The 22,886-nt window shown below is 37.8% G+C and overlaps 1 long non-coding RNA gene across 6 annotated transcripts in view; it reads right to left on the bottom strand.

Annotated features, from left to right (window-relative positions):
• Nucleotides 1-244: 244 nt before the first annotated feature.
• LOC149551421 (uncharacterized) overlaps nucleotides 245-22,886 on the bottom strand; it is a 148,111-nt gene continuing 125,469 nt past the window's right edge. For 4 of the 6 annotated variants that reach the window (XR_016352741.1, XR_016352739.1, XR_016352737.1 and 1 more), the window contains one exon: nucleotides 13,496-14,310. This is a non-coding gene — a long non-coding RNA (uncharacterized LOC149551421). Of the gene's footprint in view, nucleotides 620-13,495; nucleotides 14,311-22,886 lie in introns of those variants that run through there. The other 2 variants (XR_016352740.1, XR_016352738.1) reach the window with 1 other exon arrangement.

Here is a 22,886-nt window from a genome sequence, read left to right as displayed (position 1 = left end):
ATAAAGGGAAAGCTTTAAAACTCAACCCCAAGCACCATTGTAGATATAGCTCCAAAAACTTGATTAAAATTGAGCCCTTAAAAACAGCTCTACCAAAACCCTTGTACTACATTCCTACCCAGGGCTGCGAGTGGAGGCAATGCTGCTCCATGCAGAGTGAACAAGTCATAGCCGATTTCAAAATGTGAATAGTTTCATAATTGCAAAACCTTGTGTTACTTCTTTCTCATTAACAAGTTAGAAATGATCCTCAGAAAACATAATCAGATATGTTTCATTACTGCAAAATCAAATATTACTACTTTCTCGTTGCCTGAAAATTAAATAGCATTTCATATTTTTCATAAAATACTAAATTAGCAGAGTTAAAATCAAAACATCGAAAATCTGTAATTACCCTTCAATCTAGAGGGAGTCAACAGCTAATGCAATATATCCATTGGCTGTTGATTATGGTCTCTGTTCATTGTTTTATTCTCTTGTTAGTGCGTTTAGACTTGGCTTCAGTGTGTATCGTGGGCTAACAGTATTTTCAAGGTGTTGTTGGATGGCAGACAAGGGATCTGAATGTAGCACTGGCTGTTCCAGCACAGCTACCAATCGCTTGGTCTCAATTATTCTGTAGAAAATATATGTACGGATAAGTCAAAGGCTAGCAATATTTTAACATCTGATACAGCATATTCATGATATTAAAAATTAATGGTTTCAGTTATCAAGAAAATTAAAGGTTATTACAAATTTTAAAAAACAAACTACATGAGCTTTTGACAAGACTTGCAGTTCAGCAGTACTTGTGGCAACATATTGTGGATCCCTAAATGAAGGAAGAGTTTCAGCAAGACATGACAGGTCGTTTAATGTTTGACCTAATTTGTTTATCTCTTTATGACTCTGCTGCAACAAGAGGAAAGAAAGCTTATTATTATTTTTAAAGCCATACAGAGGACCTTTGCATGTCAAGATGACTAAGAGGAGGCCAAGCTGTCAACAAAATATTAAAAATTGAGAAAACAAATTTTGCAGCAAATCTTAAATGACATGAAAAGGTCAAAGTGTTCTCAACACTATCTCCAATTCACTCTGGAAATCAAATCAATCTGAACTATGAGAAATATCCTTGTCATCTCCCACTAAAAAAAGCAATTTTCTCTGAGATTTGTCGTAATGCAGAGGGCCTCGCATGTAATGATGAGCAAGAGCAGACTCAACTTGTTCATAAATAGTGGAACCTAGAAACTGTCATGTCCCCAATTTTTTGGTGACAGTTCGATTTAATTAATTTAATTAATGGTTGTCCAAGGACGACTACTTAATTATTTTAATTAAATAAATAATATTAAAAGATAACCTTGTATTTAATAAAGTGACTTGGAAAAATATTTAATAAAGTCACTTAAGAGATAAGATCAAAAAAGTTCTAGAAGTCTCTGGAGAGGATGGAGGGAAAAGAATAAATAGGCACCCCGGGGCTCCATTCGAATCAGGCAGTTGATTATCTCTCTTTGTGTTTTCAGATTGTGATTCAATCACAGGTGCATTGTGGAACCTAGGGTTTCTACAATTGTCACAGTTGGCCATTGAGAACGATAACTCTCAATTGGTTCGCAATTTTGAGGGTGTGAAATATCATCCGAATTATTGCAGATTGGAGGTGACATTCAGTCATTTCATCAGGGGCAGAATCGGGTGGTCTAAGGCCGAATTTTGGAGAATCATTCTGAGAATTGAGATTTGAAGATTAAGCGATTTACAAAATTGGAGTATTATTTTACGGATCAGTTGGCAAAAAGGAGCAAGGCGACTTCTTCATAGAAAGTTGCAGTGTGAGCAGATCGGGAGTAGAAGAACGAGTTCCAAGCCAGCTTCCCAGCCAGCATTTCCGTACGCTGTTAAGGCCGAAGTCTGGGCCAAAGGCAATGGCAAAGATCATGTTATATGATACACAGCGATAAATGGTAGCATCGGAATATCTATGGGGTTGGTTCATTGAGTCACAACAAGACCACGGAGCAATTCATACAGGGCCGAAGATAGACAGGCGTCCGCCTTGAACCCTTGCAACAAAATATCACCTGCAGCCGGCATCAAATGATAGAAGGCGGAATAGAGAGAGGGAGCGGATAGAATAAATTCAAATCCGTCCACCTGCAACATTTGGGATTGAGAAGGAAACGGGCAGAAGAAACCTCTTTCAATACAAGCGACTTCCTTCAGCATCCGTAAACAGCACTGGCAATTGCGTGGAGTTTGGAGAGATCACTAAATAATCGCAGAGTACAAGGACACGGGTTTGAAACAGGTTGCAATTAATATTGGAGCGATTCCCTCTGAACAAACAAGAACGAATCTGATCTCCATTCGATCCAGTCTAGACCAGTTCCAATCTCGTATTGAGGCTACGAATTATGAACCTTGGAGGTCGGCGGTTTGGGCGGAGACCATGACAGCATGAAGACTCCGCTAGCTTAAGTCTACAGACAAAAAGTAGATTCGTCTCCACCAAATTTATCAGCAGGAGAAACGCCATCTTCATACTATGGCAATTATGGGAGCGGCAGTAACTCCAAGAAGGAGAATGGATTTTGTGTAGAATCTAAGAGCATATATTGTACCAAAACAAGTGGAGGAACTTTACAAGAACTACTGTTCGGGCATTTCAGGTACAGAAGCAAACCATTGCCAACATTGTAGTCGATTAGAAAATGGTGTTCAGAATAATTGGCTGCAAAACGTCCTAATCACATGCGTGAGTTAAACCCTACACCTTATAAGTTTTAGTATTTTTGGTGCTGGAGTAAGCAATAACCTGTCGGGGTTATTTCAGTGGTATCAGAGCAGTTTTCTTGCCATCCTGTGGGGAGAGAACCGACTTACATGAGTAATCAGCACTCGACTTCAACCAAGATGTACAGGTACAGCACAAAGTCTCCGAGGACACAATCTCAGACAAGTAATAGACGCAGTATTCAGAGTTGGAATTGTGGAAAGGAGGACTATTCAGGCATTCAGGATGAGCTCAGAAAAATCAAACATAACATGTCTGAACTGTTGGTTAAACACCACCGTATGCTTGACAGGCTGTCCGCCCCAGCTAAGGTGAATAAATCAACTGGATTTCGTTTTGACAAATCTTCTCACAAAGCGTTGACTGATACAATGAGAGATGCTACTAGGAACCTTAATGAGGAGTTCGAGAAACAAGTGTGCAACCAGTCAGAAGCTTCAGTTCGGTCACAGGAAGAAGTGGTGAAGGATATTACGCTGATGGATAGTAACTGTCAACTTGACACTCAAGTTGAGACAGTTGAATACGAGTTTCCCAAAGGTGATGTCTCATGTACTCAGGGTAGTTTGGTTCTGACAAGCAATGATTTCAGTGAAGTGAGTTCAGATGACGATGAAGATGTCATTGTGCATGATGATGAGATACCTGGTGGAAATGAGCAGACATCGAGCATTCATGATTTTGCTGAGAGAGAGTACCAGGCTCAGTTAGATGCTTCATCACATGAGGATGAGAATGGCAGTACTTCACATGATTTGTCCAGCCAGTTGAAGGTAAGCAAAGATAGTATTGTGGCTTCTTTATCTCATCATGACAGGATGCGGGGTTATTTCAGTGGTATCAGAGCTCGATTGCTAACTGTTTGACGAAATGTCAAACCTTTGAAGTTTTAGTATTTTTGGTGCTGGAGTAAGCAATAACCTGTCGGGGTTATTTAAGTGGTATCAGAGCGGTTTTTCTTGCCATCCTGTGGGAAGAGGACCGACTTACATGAGTAATCAGCACTCGACTTCAACCAAGATGTACAGGTACAGCACAGTCTCCGAGGACACAATCTCAGACAAGTAATAGACGCAGTATTCAGAGTCGGAATTGTGGAAAGGAGGACTATTCAGGCATTCAGGATGAGCTCAGAAAAATCAAACATAACATGTCTGAACTGTTGGTTAAACACCACCGTATGCTTGACAGGCTGTCCGCCCCAGCTAAGGTGAATAAATCAACTGGATTTCGTTTTGACAAATCTTCTCACAAAGCGTTGACTGATACAATGAGAGATGCTACTAGGAACCTTAATGAGGAGTTCGAGAAACAAGTGTGCAACCAGTCAGAAGCTTCAGTTCGGTCACAGGAAGAAGTGGTGAAGGATATTACGCTGATGGATAGTAACTATCAACTTGACACTCAAGTTGAGACAGTTGAATACGAGTTTCCCAAAGGTGATGTCTCATGTACTCAGGGTAGTTTGGTTCTGACAAGCAATGATTTCAGTGAAGTGAGTTCAGATGACGATGAAGATGTCATTGTGCATGATGATGAGATACCTGGTGGAAATGAGCAGACATCGAGCATTCATGATTTTGCTGAGAGAGAGTACCAGGCTCAGTTAGATGCTTCATCACATGAGGATGAGAATGGCAGTACTTCACATGATTTGTCCAGCCAGTTGAAGGTAAGCAAAGATAGTATTGTGGCTTCTTTATCTCATCATGACAGGATGCGGGGAATGTTAGAAGAGCACATCCAGATGATTCAGTTACAAGGAAGACATAAGGGAGTTCAGGCAAATTCTTCCTGCTGTGACTTACATGCAATTGGTGAAGGAATGGGGACGACAAAGCTGAGCTATTTACATCTTCTATCAGATCGTGACCATCTTCTAAGCCTTGCCAAAGACTATTCAAATGCCTTGAGGAGGAAGGAGGAGGAAGTTGTCAAGCTTTCTTGCGAGCTTGAGGACACTCGAGCAACTTTGGCATTACAGGACTGGGAGAGACATGAGAATGAGCATGGCATGGAGCTAAGTTTAATTTCATCTGGTACGTCTAACACTCAGCTTTCTACATTTGACGGATCATATATGGTAGCTGATAATGCTACGAGTTCATCTTGCATTCACATCCAGGATACAAGGACAATGGCAGACAGGTATGTGAAGTTAGCTGGTATTGGTCACATTACTCAGGTAAGTAGTTTGCTTGAGTTACCAGTTGTTTCTTGCATATGGATTCGGGAATGTTTCAGCAGCATTTGGGATTCAGTCAACCGAAGATCTTTAGCACTTTATGATAGCCATGATTGTTTGAGTACTATCATGGATTTGATTAGCAGAATATACGGTGTTATCTTTCCTTGTGCCAGCAGAACATCCGATGTTGGTATTAGTTTTTATGCACCGTTGTTGGGTTTGGTTCATATTTCCAGTCGACCATCCTTGCTGAAAGGTGTTGAAGGTTTTTCATATTTGGAAGCATGTACAGATGAGTCCCAGGATCGTTTTGATCTTGATGACATCCAGGAGGATGAAGTGGACAGTTTTGAAGACACAGCTTCTTTGACAGTTTCTTTAGGTACAGAAGAGCTTGATAGCAGAACTACAGATTTTGACACTCCGGATGTTGATATGAGTTTTGAAGTTGATTCGAAAAATATAGATGGTAATAATCCAGAGACCAGTATCTTTGAAGACATTCCTCCAGACAATGTGTCAGAGGGAGTTTATAGGAGACAATTCAGCCAGAGCCATCGTGTGGTTAGCCAGTTGAAAGTTAGTGAGCGAGACATTGCTATCGCTTGTGAGCATTTTGATACTGCTCGTCAGTTGTTGGCTATTACTGGTTGGGGTTCTTCTATGACAGATGAGTCCAGCGGTGGTTACTTTTCTTTGGCAGAGATTCATGCCTTGCGTGAAGCTGTTCGGATTCTGAAGCATGATTACTTACAATTGGTAGCCGACCGTGATCACCTGGTTGAGTGGGGGAGTACAGCATATGAGGCACTCTTGGATCGTGAAGAGGAGGTGAGTGAGCTTTCCCAAGAGCTCATAGCAACTACTGAGGCGTTAGAGGACACACAGCGAGATCTACAGAAGTCGCAGTTTCAGTTGAAGGAGGTGACCGTGGAGTTGGAGCATTTGCGGTCAAAACCAGCCCCAGACCCAGTTCATTTGACTACTGAGGTGGATGATGGTAAGTACACTTCCGCAGTTACTACTAAGGAGCATATTGTTAAGGCCGACACATACATTCAAGATTTGGTAGTAGCTGGTTCTAATGAGTTCGGGATACCGGTAGAGTCAAGTTCCCAGACTGATTCTTCTCAGATAGCTGATAGTATGGTACAGTTGAGCACGCCACCCTTACAGGAGGACCCGATGTGGTGTAAAGGGGAGTAACCCGATGTGGTGTAAAGGGGAGTATGTAAATGTTTCCTCATATAATTTTTACTGCACTAAACCGTTCATGAAGTATTTGCTGAATAATGCATGTAAGGTGACAGAAGGTGTTCTCATCTGAGATACTAGTGTTATTTGCAGATTGGTTGAGAAGATTATAGGGGTCCTTTCTACTATGCTACCTCACAGGGATCTCGAGGAAGGGTTTGTTGAGCAGAATGCACGGGACCCTAGCCAGCCTACAGTCACTCGGAGTCAGAAAATGGAGCCATCTGTTGATTCCCAGTTCAGTGATGATGAGCCAGCAGCAAAGTTTGGAGGTTCTTACCGGCATTATATGGTAGGGTACGCTCATCATTTTTCTTTTGACACAGAGATAGAAGATTTTATTTCACGCAGATGTAGATTGGCTCCAGTTTCTTATCATCCATTAGGGGATAGATTGGCACCATCTTTTGAAAATAAAATTGGTAGTAGCAAGTTACTCAGCCTGCAGCATCAACACACCCGGAGCAGTTTTTCAGAGATTGGATTTGATGGCAATGATTCAGGTACCTATGGCTGTTGTCATATCTACAGTGCAGTTGGGTGCAGGTGTCATTTTGACAGGGGCTTGAATTCCGGTAGGGTTGATGTTTTAGTTGGGTTGAGATCTACAGAAAGGTTTCTTCTATCATCATCTACAGTTGGTCTTCGGATAATTTCATCAGAGTTGTCAAGTTGTTTGGTATTGAGTATAGTTTCTCAGTTGTTGATATTGATGATTTCTCCACGGGAGTATGGTGAGGATTGGGATGATACACAGATTTACATTTGGGACCCAGGAAGACTGATTGGTTCATGGTTCAGCCATTGCTTGGGGACAAGCAATTTCAGGAAGGGCGGACTGTCATGTCCCCAATTTTTTGGTGACAGTTCGATTTAATTAATTTAATTAATGGTTGTCCAAGGACGACTAATTAATTATTTTAATTAAATAAATAATATTAAAAGATAACCTTGTATTTAATAAAGTGACTTGGAAAAATATTTAATAAAGTCACTTAAGAGATAAGATCAAAAAAGTTCTAGAAGTCTCTGGAGAGGATGGAGGGAAAAGAATAAATAGGCACCCCAGGGCTCCATTCGAATCAGGCAGTTGATTATCTCTCTTTGTGTTTTCAGATTGTGATTCAATCACAGGTGCATTGTGGAACCTAGGGTTTCTACAATTGTCACAGTTGGCCATTGAGAACGATAACTCTCAATTGGTTCGCAATTTTGAGGGTGTGAAATATCATCCGAATTATTGCAGATTGGAGGTGACATTCAGTCATTTCATCAGGGGCAGAATCGGGTGGTCTAAGGCCGAATTTTGGAGAATCATTCTGAGAATTGAGATTTGAAGATTAAGCGATTTACAAAATTGGAGTATTATTTTACAGATCAGTTGGCAAAAAGGAGCAAGGCGACTTCTTCATAGAAAGTTGCAGTGTGAGCAGATCGGGAGTAGAAGAACGAGTTCCAAGCCAGCTTCCCAGCTAGCATTTCCGTACGCTGTTAAGGCCGAAGTCTGGGCCAAAGGCAATGGCAAAGATCATGTTATAGGATACATAGCGATAAATGGTAGCATCGGAATATCTATGGGGTTGGTTCATTGAGTCACAACAAGACCACGGAGCAATTCATACAGGGCCGAAGATAGACAGGCGTCCGCCTTGAACCCTTGCAACAAAATATCACCTGCAGCCGGCATCAAATGATAGAAGGCGGAATAGAGAGAGGGAGCGGATAGAATAAATTCAAATCCGTCCACCTGCAACATTTGGGATTGAGAAGGAAACGGGCAGAAGAAACCTCTTTCAATACAAGCGACTTCCTTCAGCATCCGTAAACAGCACTGGCAATTGCGTGGAGTTTGGAGAGATCACTAAATAATCGCAGAGTACAAGGACACGGGTTTGAAACAGGTTGCAATTAATATTGGAGCGATTCCCTCTGAACAAACAAGAACGAATCTGATCTCCATTCGATCCAGTCTGGACCAGTTCCAATCTCGTATTGAGGCTACGAATTATGAACCTTGGAGGTCGGCGGTTTGGGCGGAGACCATGACAGCATGAAGACTCCGCTAGCTTAAGTCTACAGACAAAAAGTAGATTCGTCTCCACCAAACTTATCAGCAGGAGAAACGCCATCTTCATACTATGGCAATTATGGGAGCGGCAGTAACTCCAGGAAGGAGAATGGATTTTGTGTAGAATCTAAGAGCATATATTGTACCAAAACAAGTGGAGGAACTTTACAAGAACTACTGTTCGGGCATTTCAGGTACAGAAGCAAACCATTGCCAACATTGTAGTCGATTAGAAAATGGTGTTCAGAATAATTGGCTGCAAAACGTCCTAATCACATGCGTGAGTTAAACCCTACACCTTATAAGTTTTAGTATTTTTGGTGCTGGAGTAAGCAATAACCTGTCGGGGTTATTTCAGAAACAAGCAATCAGATTATTACAGCAGCAGAATTTCAATGAAAAAGTAATTCCAATGTTCTCAGATATATCTCAAATTGATTTGGAAAGTACAACTAATTAGGACAATTATGAGACAAATGATTGTTTTTAAAATCCAAAACAAAAATCATTTGGAAGCATGGAAGTTTACCACTTTAGAAAAGAGTAGGGGGAAGTATTGTACATGACAACTATAATAATGAACAGAACAAGAATGGTCCAAAGAATTGGGAGGCAAAATGTCAAATCAATTTTCTTATATAAATTGAAATTGAAATTGGCGGTACGCTTAAATCTTTGAAGGACCTGTTTGAGGCAGTATCATGTTTGGGGGATCATCATACCGACTTATGTGTGGTTGGGCCTACATCAGAGAAATTAAGAGAGCTACAGAAAAAGAAAGGAAAAGTGCTCAGCATTCTTGACAGAATCAAAAGCTAAGAATTAATAGAACATGTGCATGTATCCTCCAATGACATTTGTATTGAACTTGCAGAAGTCTTGCTAAGACGACCTCTCTATGAAGAATACTAAGGAAAGGCGTTATAACTTGGATACAATTTATGACCGTATGAAAAGCTCAGCTTTAACATAAAATGTGCATATTTATTCTTCAGGCATTTCTATTTAAAAGGCAAAATTCTTGGTAAAGGAAGACCACTTTGGGTAGAGAAAAGAAAAAGAAGCTATTGAAAGCAGAAAGCATTATACTATAATCTCAAAAAAGATGTTGGCCTTGAACATAGCAATTCTTGGAAACCCATCATTAACATGTGTACAGCCACCAAGTGAAAAATACTGCACATATATGAAAAATAATTTTTTTGTCTCATGGTCCACTTTTTTTATTCTTGCGAAGGCATTGATTAATTGTTTGTTCACCTCAAAATGCAGTCTTCTTTGATATATATATATATATCACTGTTTTTAATCCAAACATTGTACCAATGTGTGCCCTGAAGGATTGATCTTGTCAAATATATAGGTACTTTCCTCCAAAAACTGTCACCTTGAATAAAAATATGTTATGTCTCTGCCAAATACTCATTTTATTGGACCATACTCGTAGCCCCTCAAAAATATAACTGATGTGTGATTTCAGTGAAGATGACATCAAATTGGAGCTATAGATTCATAGAGGAAGTTGGTTAAAATTAAATTAAATAATTTATCACGCGCAGAGATTTCCTATAATGACAGAGACTTAATTAAAATAAGATTAAGAGTTTTAAGACACTGATTAAGGATGAACCTTTGTACTCTTACAAATGGCAGAGAAAATTGTTAAGGATTATGACTCTCCCTGAAATGTCCCCAATAGAACATCTTTGAAATATTAGGAAAGTAGCTTTAGTTCATCATATAAAATCTTCTATGTAATGGAGAGTATGGGTGATATCACCTTCTGATGTTGTTTGGAATAATAAATGATGATGCCTCCAATATGATTCCCAATGGAATTCCTATGTATGACTTAATATACAAAATTGTAAAGGACGGGTTGGTGTTGTTTCCGAAATTAGACTCAATTAAATGGTAATCATCGGTGTTGTCTCTCCTGTTTTATATACTTGTGCGATCAACTATGCCATATTAGATCATAATCTAATCGTTCCTTATAATTTGTACTATTCCCTCATAGCAAGAACGTCAAGTGTTGATATATATGCTTAGTTAGGGGATGCCTAGTAGGACCAACTCCAATGATAAACCTTCAATATTACTGCACAGAAATTCCAATCTTATATCGTATCTTGTGAAGTTCCTTAGTACGTCTGGTATTAATCTCAGAGTTTCTAATCAAAGATTCCCGGATGGTAATCTTCTTATCCCATCTTCCTCTCCTTCATTCGAAGAATCATCTATTAATATCTTAATAACGTTGTGTCTTTTATGTGTCCGTGACTTTTCATTTGTTTTAATAACTGTATCATTAATTTTGCTAAAGCATTCTTTAACGGTGGCAGGGATAACGATGATGCTTTATAAAGTATCAAATTATCATAAGTCCTTATGTCTAAATAGATCACAGGTTTATGAATATATCTACGGAAGAGTATATCTTTCATCGTGGAAGAACATTATTATATTACAGTATTACAATGTATGGTTTCTAATATGAGTCATGCATCTCCCAACAATGTCTTCACCGTCGATGCTCACTTCAACTTCTACAGTTTTCCATCATAACGTTATTTTGTCTTTATCAGTGCTAACGGTAAGGAATGAGAGATTATCATCGTCCCTTCCTACAGAACAACATATAGGTACAGAAGAACATATAGGTAAGGTAGATATTGGTGTGCTTATCATGTATAGAAGCGATCAAACCTCCGTCGATTATCAATTTGGGAATATATGCCTTTGCCCAGCTAATGAAATTATGAATAATTTTAGATTATTGATGGTTTTGTTTCCTGTGTTTGAGCCTTTCACATTTTACGGCGTTGTATGATATTTGCTAATATCTATGTTAATATCTATTTTATATCATTAGTAACTTCTCACTAATTTGACATATTTATTATTTACACATCATAATAATATATTGTATGAGTGACATATATTTGGTAATAATATATTATTATATTATTTTTATTAGTTCATTTATTAATTCAATTTAATTATATTATTGTTATACATTTCATATATATATTTCATACCAATATTTAGAATCTATCATGGTTAAAAATATTGATATTATTAAAATTGTAATTATCTATTATAATATCAATTAGGATTCTATTTTATTTATTATTTTTATTATTATTATTATGATAATGTTTTATTTTGTATAATAGATCAATGATAAATTATTTTGGATATGTATTTATACTATTCATTAGAAAAATTATTATTTATTTAATAGGCTATTATTTTATTTTTATATTGATTATTAATTTTTATTATAGAAGTGGGGACATTACAACCCCAATGATTAGACATAAAGGGAAGGTCATTTCTTGAGAAGAACAAAAATCATTCAATCATCATTCTAGCAATCAACCATCAATCCATCAAGATATATCAATATAAGAGAAATTAAGCAATCAGCAATAACTTAGCAAATACATCAAGCCATTAGTTTTGGATCTGAGGAAGTGTCCTGCAAATTGAGTTTGGACAAAAACCCAAATCTTGATAAAGAAGGACAAAATACCTCCAAGGTGGACTAAGTTTTAAGAACGAAAACCCTTGATATTGTCACTTATGAATTAGAGATTAAAAGAACTGCTAATTCAGTATATTTGCGAGTGTTTTCAAAGAATTCACAATATAATTGATATTGAGAAATATGCTATAATTTATTGATCCGAATATTATCATAAATTCTTAATCTTTGACAAAGCTATTGTCATTTTGAGAAAATATTCATGTTTTAAGGCAAAAATCAGCAATACCCCATAAAGGACATTACAAAATATTGTTTATGCAGAGAAACTGATCATAGAAATAAGTAATCAAATTTTAAACTCACTACCTACAAAAACAATATTGCTTATTTGAAAAGGTGACTTATTTACTCTTTAACAATTGTATGTGTGTAATCAAAATTGGCAATTGCAAATTTTGCCAGAAAAAAACCAAAAGTTTGCTCAAAGCCTAGTATATCAAAACAGAGAAACTAGAGTTTTCCTTGAAACCTGTAAGCCTTGTAAAAAAAACAGAAAACCTACCTAAGGTTGATGACTGAAAAGCTGGTTACAGCCTCCTAAGGACCTAAATGACCAAAACTCTGTCGACTTGGATCAGATCACAAAACAAATTGCAAAACTCATTCATTTTTCACAGTGCAGGAATCTAAAATAGAAGCAGTACAGGGAGGATTGCCATCCAAAATTGTAAAATAAATTTTAAGACAACTACCAACAAGTGTTAAACATTTGCACCCAAAAATACCAAAAATGCACAAATCCAATTGCCCTGAAAGGTCTCATTTTGTTCCCCAAAGGGTTGAACTTGGTAACTAAGATTTAGGTAGGTACAAATAGAATAAGTTTCTATTTAACAGGGATTTGCATTTCCTAAGCATATATCTGGAATAGGTTAGTGCATAATGCCTTGATAAAGGAGTAAAGCTGTTACTCTCTCAAATTTTTGAGTTTAAATAATTTATCCATGAAATAAAGTTGACACTAAGAAAGCTAATGACTGGTTGTAAGTAAGTCATTTCTAACTACTTTCTGAATAAAACGTTAAAGTTGACACTAAGAAAGCTAATGACTGGTTGTAAGTAAGTCATTTCTAACTACTTTCTGAATAAAACGTTATGTTGCATGCTTAGCAAATAATAGACAGAGTCTGCTTTGCAAATATTAAGCTCTGATTTATCACTGTTGCTCATTTTGAGTTTAAAAGATAAAAATAGAGAAACTTTTGACAGAAGTTATAAGGAAATTGGTCTCAATATCCCTTGTTTAGAGATTTTTGGAAAAATCCCAGACTTAAGATTGCATTTTCTCCTATACACGTATATATGTACCAATGTGGTTCTGTGCGAACAACATGCATAAAAACATTTTGTCTACAGCTTAGGAAGCCAATTTTCCACTGGCTACGATATTATGAACTGTGACATAGAAAGGACTGGATTATTTTCAGAACCATCTAATCAGAGTCAACCTATACAAAACACCATTTTGAAGAGATTCCCCTCTCCCCTCTACTACTTGTCTATGATTGGTGTATGCAATTTTCTAATTACTGAAAAACACTATAGAAAGAAAATGGTACAAATAGAATCAGTAATAATAGCTTAGCAAAGGTCCGCTTGGCACTCAAAGCTTGTTGATTCTTGCAATTTTAAAGCCAAATTCGATGAGCATTGGAAAAAATATTTTATTTTCCTTGCAAGCTGACATAAAAATCAGATTCATGAAACAAGTACTGCAGAGTGTAAATCAATTCCAACATATCCAGACTCCCAAATCAGAGCATAAAACTAGATACCAAAATACAATTTATTCTTTTTATTCCATTTTTTTGAAAAGGGGGTGAAAATTTATTGAATCAGGAAGAGCAATACAAAGACTGGGGACAACCAGCCCACCAAGAAGAGTACAACCAGAGAAAACCTACCAAAAGAAGACCCAGATAGGGCCATCGCTAACCAATCATATCATCCGTAATTATCTATCATTGCTTGAGTATAACCCAAGGGAGTTGGTGACTGCAGAGATGGTAGGATCAGGTATTAACTTTTTGTTATCAGAAGGATCACGCACCCAATGCACCTCACTGATATTGGGCTTCTCAACAAAGGTCATAATGAACTCTCCATTTTTGTGTGCCCTCCCTTTCTTTCCAGCTCTTAAAACTAGATTAGCTTTATGATCGGAGAAAATGCCATTGGTCAGATGAATAATATCACCAGGTTGAAAAGCATCACATTCATTGCCCCAAAGTTGAAAGTGAACAGAAGCAGATTGATCAGCTACCAAAGTCAAACAAGTCCTTTCTCCTCCATCTCTCATTAGTGTCCCTTTCTCCAACATGATGAACTTTGTGTTCACAGTATTTGTAGCCACTGGTGAAAGATCCTTGAGACAAATCATTTTGGCCTCTTCCATGTCATTTGCAGGTCAGAAAATGGGATGCTGTTTGCTCCTCTTTCCTTCATAGGACAACTATTGCCTGATTAACAAAAATGAAAAAGTCATTTGTGAACATAATAAACACTTCCAGCTGGTTGGCCAAATGTAATGACATGTCAATGATTATTTAACATATTCCGAGTTTATTTTTATTCTAAGATGATTTTTCTTGGCTCTAAAAAAGCAATTTATGGTTTCAAGGGTATTTTGAAAAGATAACAGGGAACTTTCTCTGACTGACAGAATCAATAATGAAAAGAATTGCTGTAGTTATTATGATTGGAGATTATAATAGAAGATATAAACCATAGGTTTGTTCCCCATCAACCCGCCATTTCCTCCCCCTTTGTTCTCTCTTTTCCCATGTCCTTGTGCCTCGAGAAACAGAGGCCTTATGAATATCTGACGATGTTCGTAATCATAATCAATTGGAGATGTGCATATTTTTCAATGACTCTCTTTTTTTCCATTAATGAACTGCCCCAATCATCAACTACATCCATCAAGGCACTCAGAGGCCTATTTAGTCAAGCAATCAGCTGCCTTATTCAACTCTCGTGAAACATAGCAGAATGAGAGTCTCCAAAGAATCTCTCAATAAAAGAATCTGTTTGACTACCATTGCCAAATTGCGATCAACATCATCTAGCTGATGCTTATTCAACATATCTGTAACCACTTGGGAATCTGATTCACAGACAATTTTGCACCAACCCAATGAACACACTTTTCCCATTGCGAAAAGGATTGCAATAGCTTCCATATAATTATTAGTTTTCTTCCCCTTATAAACAGGAAAATAAGAAAAATGCATGACCCAGGTTATCCCTACCAATGCCTCCAATCCCCAAAGCCCAAGATTTCTGCTAGAAGTACCATCAATATTAATCTTCAGATTACCCTAGGGTGGAGACCACTTATCATCCTGTCGAACCTTCTTAGCATGTTGGCACTTAGCTTTTCATTTCCTCCAATAACTGACATTTTTAATGTCCCCGCTACAAATATGTAAAGAATGAGTAACACCCATGTCACCAAGATCCACATCCACAAAGAGATCACATTTCGCCATTCGAATTTTCTTGGAGTATTATTAATAATTTTATGCAATATATGTTGCACCAACATTTTCTTTCTTTGATAAATTCTGCGATTCTTTCCAACCACACTTGCTGAATAATAAAGAGGAGGATTGACTCTAGGCCACCTAAAGAAAAGAAGTCTTGGTTAGAGGCAATAGTTCGCATGAACACAAGCATGCTTCCATGCTCCCCATCAGTAAAGCCGAATTTTGGCGGTAAAAGCACATTGAAAAAAATGTGGGATATTCTCCACACTATTAGTACGTAGAATGGAAAGGTGGTGAAACCCTCTTTTTTACAAGTTCTCATATGTAAGACATCTATTTTGCAGAAGTAGTCACAAGAAAGAGTTGCACTTGGGGCAAGCAAAGCTATTCCAAAATCACTTCCACTAAGGAACATCCATCTTCCCATTTGTCATTCTATCTAGCTCCATGTATCCTAAAATCCATTGAGAACTTTCCTTCAAATTAGTACACCACGCAAAAAAATCCTTATCCATCAAAGAGTTATGCATTCTACATACCAAATCAAAGCAAGTGTTATAATGATTTAGAATAACTAAGGGGGGGCAGGGGCGGGTGACTCAATTATCCTCAGGTCCAGATGTACCAATTCAACTTTTAATAAGTTCAAAAAGATTAATCAATCTCAAAAACCCATTCGGTCTATATAGCATATCATCAACAATTTAACATTTCATACAATATTTTTAACTCTTTGTCTCTATATGTGCCAACTGCCACTAAATAAACTACTGTAAAATATAGCATGCATAACAATTACATCCATAGATGAGGATTACACTCTGACACTAGGATTTAACGTGGAAACCCAATTTGGGAAAAACCACCAAGTAACATGCTACTATTTTTTCACTCTTATGAAGTGAGCTCGTTAAGAGCCAACCCTGTTAAAAGTTATACAGCACACTGTTAAATGTGACCCTGTTAAAGGATTTAATCACCCTATTAGAAGTGGCCTTGCTAAAGGACTTTGGATCATTCCATTAGACTGTCACCTTGATTAAAGGATTTACAAAATGACTGTTAAGTCAACCTTGATTAAAGGATTTTGACTAATACAATGGTTAGAATGTAACAACAAGTTTGATCTATAAAGTACAACTTTGCAAATTTAGATCTCCATTCGCTCATCTATTGGTTCACTAACTGGCCTCCATTAACATCTCCGTCACTGATCTGCTTGGCACCTCCTCAAGCAATCACTCTTCACCAAACTCTTCACACTTCTCCTCTGTTGTTCTATTCTTCACAGGTTCTCCTTAAGATCGCCAATCAACAACAAACCAACCTTAGAAAACATCTCTTGCACCTCCTTAAATAGGCAATTTTGATCTTTTGTTGCTTAAACATCACCATTGATCTTAGGGTTAGGTTAGATTCATTAAATCCTTCTATCTTTTTGTTCTCCTCTTTCTAGAAACTTATGATCAAATCCTTGTCTTTGATCGCATAACAAACTCTCCTTGTGCATTAAATACACTAGATCATCAATCCTTATATTCCACGTGCTTTGACTGATTCAAAATTCCAACTGTGTCGACCTCAAAATACAATCTTTCTCAAACTATCACTTTTGTTGTCACTCGGTAATTATTGTGTTCTTCTACTCAGTCATCACTGTATAGGTCAGCACACACTATACTGTCTCACTTGGCATCAACATGCTTGCTTAACCAATACTATGCTCGGTCGCTACTGACACTTCATATATTTGGTCAGCAGTAACTAACACTAGACTTGAATTATTTTGTTCGGCTTCTACGTAAGTTATCCTTATGACTTGTTCCAACTCGAGTTGTTCCTTATGACTTGTTCCAACTCCAAGCTTCATCCAATTATCTTCTTTACTTCATGTATTGATTGAACAACACATTATCTTGTCAAGGACTAACTTATCAAGTGCCCATTGTATTTCCATGATACTTAACACATCTCAACTCAACCTTTCACTAAGTCATCTCATCATGTCTTCTTTCCAAATCCTCTTCATCAATCAAATGATAAAGGCATTCTACACTGTTAGTAAATGTCTCTCCAGTAGGTTTGACATTTTGTCTTACCAATAGGATTGAAATCAATGACAACATAACAATTTCTCCAATTGCACTTTCCAACAACAAGTTCCTCCTTATAATGCACTCACAACCTCTAGGAGGGCAGTCATGCTAATCTTTCCATCTAGCCACTTACCCCATATTTAAGGAAGTTTTGAAATCTTGCACTCTACTCCTACTTGTATCAAGGAAACAATTGTGTAAAGGTTGCAAATGAGGAAATTGCTTGATAATGTGGAGGTGTTCATCCCAAGACTCCTGCCAAAAAAAACTTCAACACCTATATTGCCAATCCAAAAATGCCCTTGTGTACCGGAGGGTGCTCCAAATCATCAAACAATTGTCTACTATAGAAAAGAGTGGAACATCCTTGCTATCTACACCCCCTAAATATTTCGCATTCAGGATTTTGGCTCAGTTGCATATTACTTGGTGGTTTTCCCCAAAGTGGGTAACACCTTTAAATTTGTACATGATAAATTAGAGGTTCTTGACAAAAGAAAACATTGTAGTTCTATAAGCAAGCTTTCCATCATGCCACCACTCAAGCATAAGATTATGGAAAGAAGGGTCCCACAACCACATCTACTACAAAGTCAGGTTGCTTAACTAGTATAGAAACATTTATTGGTGCTAAAGGTTGATATCCAAGACAATCTTCAAATGGGCTATGGCTAGTTGAACTATGAATTGCCCTGTTGTAGCTATGTTGTACATATGGAAGGCTCTCATCCCATGTACAGGGATATTTTGAGTGATACATACACAAAATTTGAATAACCATTCGATTGAAGATCTTTGTTCGACTATCTATTCGAGGATGGAATGCAGCAAACTTTGTTAGTATCCATAATTGCCCATAATGAAGACCAAAATTTATTGAGAAACCTATTAAAAAATTCAACACTTATACAAAAGCTTCATAAAATTTTAAAACTTATACAAAAGCTTGACAAAATTTTAGAACAATAAAAAAACAAAAAACAAACTATGAAAGAAGCAAAGGGAAGGATCAAATGCATAGTTGGAACACTCAACATTGATTATTGGAAGGATATGAGACTTCACAAATAATCTCTACAACCTTCTCTTCAAAGTTCCAAAATGGCCACACCAAAATGAGAGAGCGAAATGAGAAAGCAAATGAGAGATTAGATGAATGAAAAGTTTTTTATTAGGCTTCTTTTAGGGTTGCAAACCAAAAATATTAAAAAATTGATAATTAAATGTTTTTAAATTCACTATTTTGGCCCTACAGGCCGAAGGTCCTCCCGAGTCTATAGTGGGTACGGACATGGTCCCTGTTGGGGATTGTGGGTCTGCCCGGGTCCACGCTTGCGCATACCTAAGCAAATCCATAGTCTCCAATAGGGACCCTGCTTGAACCCATAGCGTACCCTAGCTCAAATCCATACGCGAATGAATCAAGACCTAGACCCGAGCTCCAGGGTCCAAACCTGACTTCCAAGAAAAATATTGATAGAAATAAATCCATGATCATTAAATAAATATAATATTTGGGTACTGTGTAATACCCAAATATTCTATTTGTTGATAATCATGATATATCCTCACATTTACACATTACGCTGGCAATATACTTCCTTGTTGCTTTTCTTCTTGCACATTCAAAATGGATGGCAACTACTTGTTCATACAAATTGGCAGTTAGGAAACCACCCCTTTAGTGTTTAAATTGGCCTTTATGTTCTAGAAGCCATAAATTTTAGATATAGACTTGAAACAAGGTGCCATTTATTTTAAGTTCATATTGTTTTGAGAAAAAATTGAATTGTAATGTCCCCATCATAAAATAAATAAATAATCAAAGTATTGTTTATGGGCCGATTGATTTAATATATCTTAGACCCATTTTTATTTAATTATTTCTGTAGGTGTTATTATTGGCTATCTTTGTAAACCCTTAGGAATTCCTCCAAAGGGTATTTAAGCACGCCATGTAGGTAGTAGTTGGTATGCAATTTGGATTACGTTTTCTTTATACTGTGAATTCTAGTTGGGATTCTCTATTGTTCGCCATTTTGGAAGTGAAAGATCTTCCCTACTTGGCTATTCCAATTTTAGTGGGATTCAACTCTCACCCAATTCTATCTTTGTATTACTTGCTTGGATTTGGCAATACCGTGTACCATCTTTGTTTGCAATTATAAATATTGTTCGGTGAAACTTCATCAATTCTATTGGCATCCATCTTGTTCTAGCGATTTACAACATTTTCCTTTGTTCATAGGCATAGGAGGAATTGGCAAATTGAAACCCTGAGAAGTTATACAGTATCCACCATACGGGCTTACTACATGACAATCCAGTCTCACCATTCTCTCAAGCAACATCTCCACCCAACATCTCAGTCTTGGCTACTGTACCAACATCCCTCTCAGGTCGTACGACAACCTTGTTCTCTCCTCACCATACACCCTCTACTGTACAGTCAACACATCACTATACAACCAACACATCTCATACCGTACGAATATCCTTCTTAGGTTGTACGACCAACTTATATTGTCTTCCTAATCCCATCATACGGTCAACCTAAACATCATTGTACAACCAATTTTATGGCTTCTAAAACTTACTTCTGGGTTTGGGAATTATTAGCAATGTGCATCCGGGAATGGAACATTATAGTGGTATCAGAGCCAAAGATCTTGCCATCCCGTGGACAATGAATGAAAGTTTCTAGCCAGAAAAGAAGGAGATCCCACTCAGTTGATAGAATGACAAATCAAGAACCCACTCCTACGAAAGTCATGGCACTATTGAGGGATCTTTTGAGGAATTAGGCACATATCAATGACACTTAGTGACTTATGGAAGAAATTCTCTGCAAACTAGCAGATAATAATATATCTGGGGAACAAAATGGTCACAGTACCGAATTGGGTTTTAGGAAAGGCGAATCCTCATCCGACACGCTTTCGACCGTCCATGCCGACTTTCCCTCCACAGACAGAGGTACCACACGAAGGAAGGCAACCAACCTTTGAAGAAATTCAAGAATAGTTGAAAGAAGACTGGAAGAATGCAAACTTGGAAGAGAATATATTCTACAAAGATAATGCAGAATTGAGAATGCAATATTCAGGAGGCAAAAACCAAGGATATTTTAACGATGATCTCAGAATAAAGTTGAGTAAAGTAAATTTGTCACCATTTGACAGATCCAAATCCATATCTTCCCAGACATGGGTAATAAAGGTCGATACTTACTTCCAGCTTAATCCAATGCCAGAAGAAGAAGCAATTAAATTTGCACACTTCACTTGGAGGGGTGGCACATGAGTGGTGGCATCATGGCACTATTATGTTGGGGCATGACTAAGTAAATACTTATGTAGAATTCACTGAAAGATTGATAGATCGGTTTGATGGTAAAGATCTGGAACTTAATTTTAAAGAGTTGGCACAATTGAGGCAAACTGGATCGGTTGACCAATACATAACGGAATTTTAGAAACTCTCTATTTTGGTTACGAACATTTTCGAAAGGAGATAGATAGTGCTCTTCATGGACGGACTGATAGAACCATTGAGGGGTTGGGTAAAAGGTTTTAATCCTGCCATGCTTTCAAAGGCTATTAAAAAGGCACGAAGCATGGCATCATCATCGACATTGTCCTCTCGAGGTTACTCCCACTCCAAACGGCCAGTATTTCCAAGGGACAAAGTTAACAAAGCTCTGTTGAAGAAGCCTTTGTTGAACGAAGCTACTAGATAGGAGCTCTGAAGGAAGAAATTATGTTTCAATTGTAAGGAGTCGTGGGAACCCAGGCATAGATGTCTCGGTAAATGGAAAATACACTACATTGAGGTCATGTCTAATGATGAGGACGATTAGAAGAATCTATCCACAGAGGGCAGTCACCCCCAGGAGGACTCCAAAATAGTTAAGTTGAACCGTACATAGAGGATCGCCAAATTGGTAAAACGTGGAGGAACCATCGCCTTGGTTGGAAGCCCGAGATGTACGGTGTTTTGAGTGCAAGGAACCCTTCAAGGACAGAGGGTCGTTGTGATGCTCGATAGCGGAGCCACCCTAAACTTCATAAACTCATCTTTGGTGAAAAGAAGAGGTCTACCTACAGAGACGCACACAAGATTCTAGGTCAAGGTCACCGAAGGAACAATTTTACCCTGCACGCACCTTGTTCCCCAACTGAGTATCACCATGGCTAATCACACTATGACAGAGGATTTCTTTATAGTGGACCTAGATGATATGGAGTTTACTCTGGACGTACAGTGGATGGAGTCACTAGATGAATACACATAGAGTTTCAAGCAGATGGACTTCACTTTTGTTGTTGATGGAAAGAAGGTTATTATTTGTTGAATGGCCAACGAGGGACCGAAGGAAGTTTTGGCACAACAGATAGAGGCCATTGTTCAGCATGATAATATTGCATGGGTTGCACATTGTTTTGTTTTGGCAAAACCAATAAAAGGACAACAAAGACCCCACTGGGATGATGATCTTCAGAATATCTTGAGTACCCATGTAAAGTTTTTATAGACATTCCTCCTGGCATACCTCCCGATTGTGGTTTTGAGCATACCATCGAGTTGGAAGCTAGCACCAAACCAATTATCACCATGCCATACTGCCATCCCAAAAAAATTCAAAGATGAGATCAAGAAGACTATTCAGGAGCTACTTGAGAAAGGATGGATCCATCCTAGCTCTAGCCCTTTTGCATCATTGGTAGTATTGGTAAAAAAGAAGGATGAGATGTTGCGGATGTGTGTGGACTACTGTGCATTGAATAAGAAGATAATAAAAAATAGATACCCTATTCCTAAGATCGATGAATTTTTGGATGAGTTGCATGGTGCGGTTTATTTTTCTAAAATAGATCTCTGTTCCGGATACCATCAAATCCACATGCGGAAAGAAGATGCGAAGAAGGATTTTTGTTGTCACTACTGAGATTACGAGTTCTTGGTCATGTCGTTCGGATTAACAAATACACCAACTAGTTTTTAATTTTACATGAATCACATCTTCAACAAACGATTACATAAGTACTTGATGGTATTCATTGATGATATCCTTATTTATAGAAAAACTTGGGAAGAACACCTGAGACATTTGGATGAAACCCTAGGGATCATGTAGGCTCACTCCTTGTTTGCCAAGCAATCCAAATGTGAATTCAGAATGACAAAAATATTATACCTAGGGCACATTGTTAGTAAATATGGAGTGTAGGTCCACCAGGAGAAGATTCAAGCTATCCTTGATTGGCCCCCACCAAAATTGCTCTCTGAGCTACGAGGGTTCTTTGGATTGTGCAGTTATTATTGAAAGTTTGTAAAAGGATTCTCTCACCTCAAAACACCATTAACATATCTGACTAAGAAAGGCTCCTTTTAGTGGAATGAAAAAGCACAACACACCTTTGATAAGTTACAAGAAGCAATGAGCACTTG

Source organism: Cupressus sempervirens, chromosome 6 (genome assembly GCF_028749045.1).
Source record: "Cupressus sempervirens isolate cs-2001-9-10 chromosome 6, ASM2874904v1, whole genome shotgun sequence".
Classification (NCBI taxonomy): domain Eukaryota; kingdom Viridiplantae; phylum Streptophyta; class Pinopsida; order Cupressales; family Cupressaceae; genus Cupressus; species Cupressus sempervirens.
This window is presented reverse-complemented; position numbering and strand designations above follow the sequence as displayed.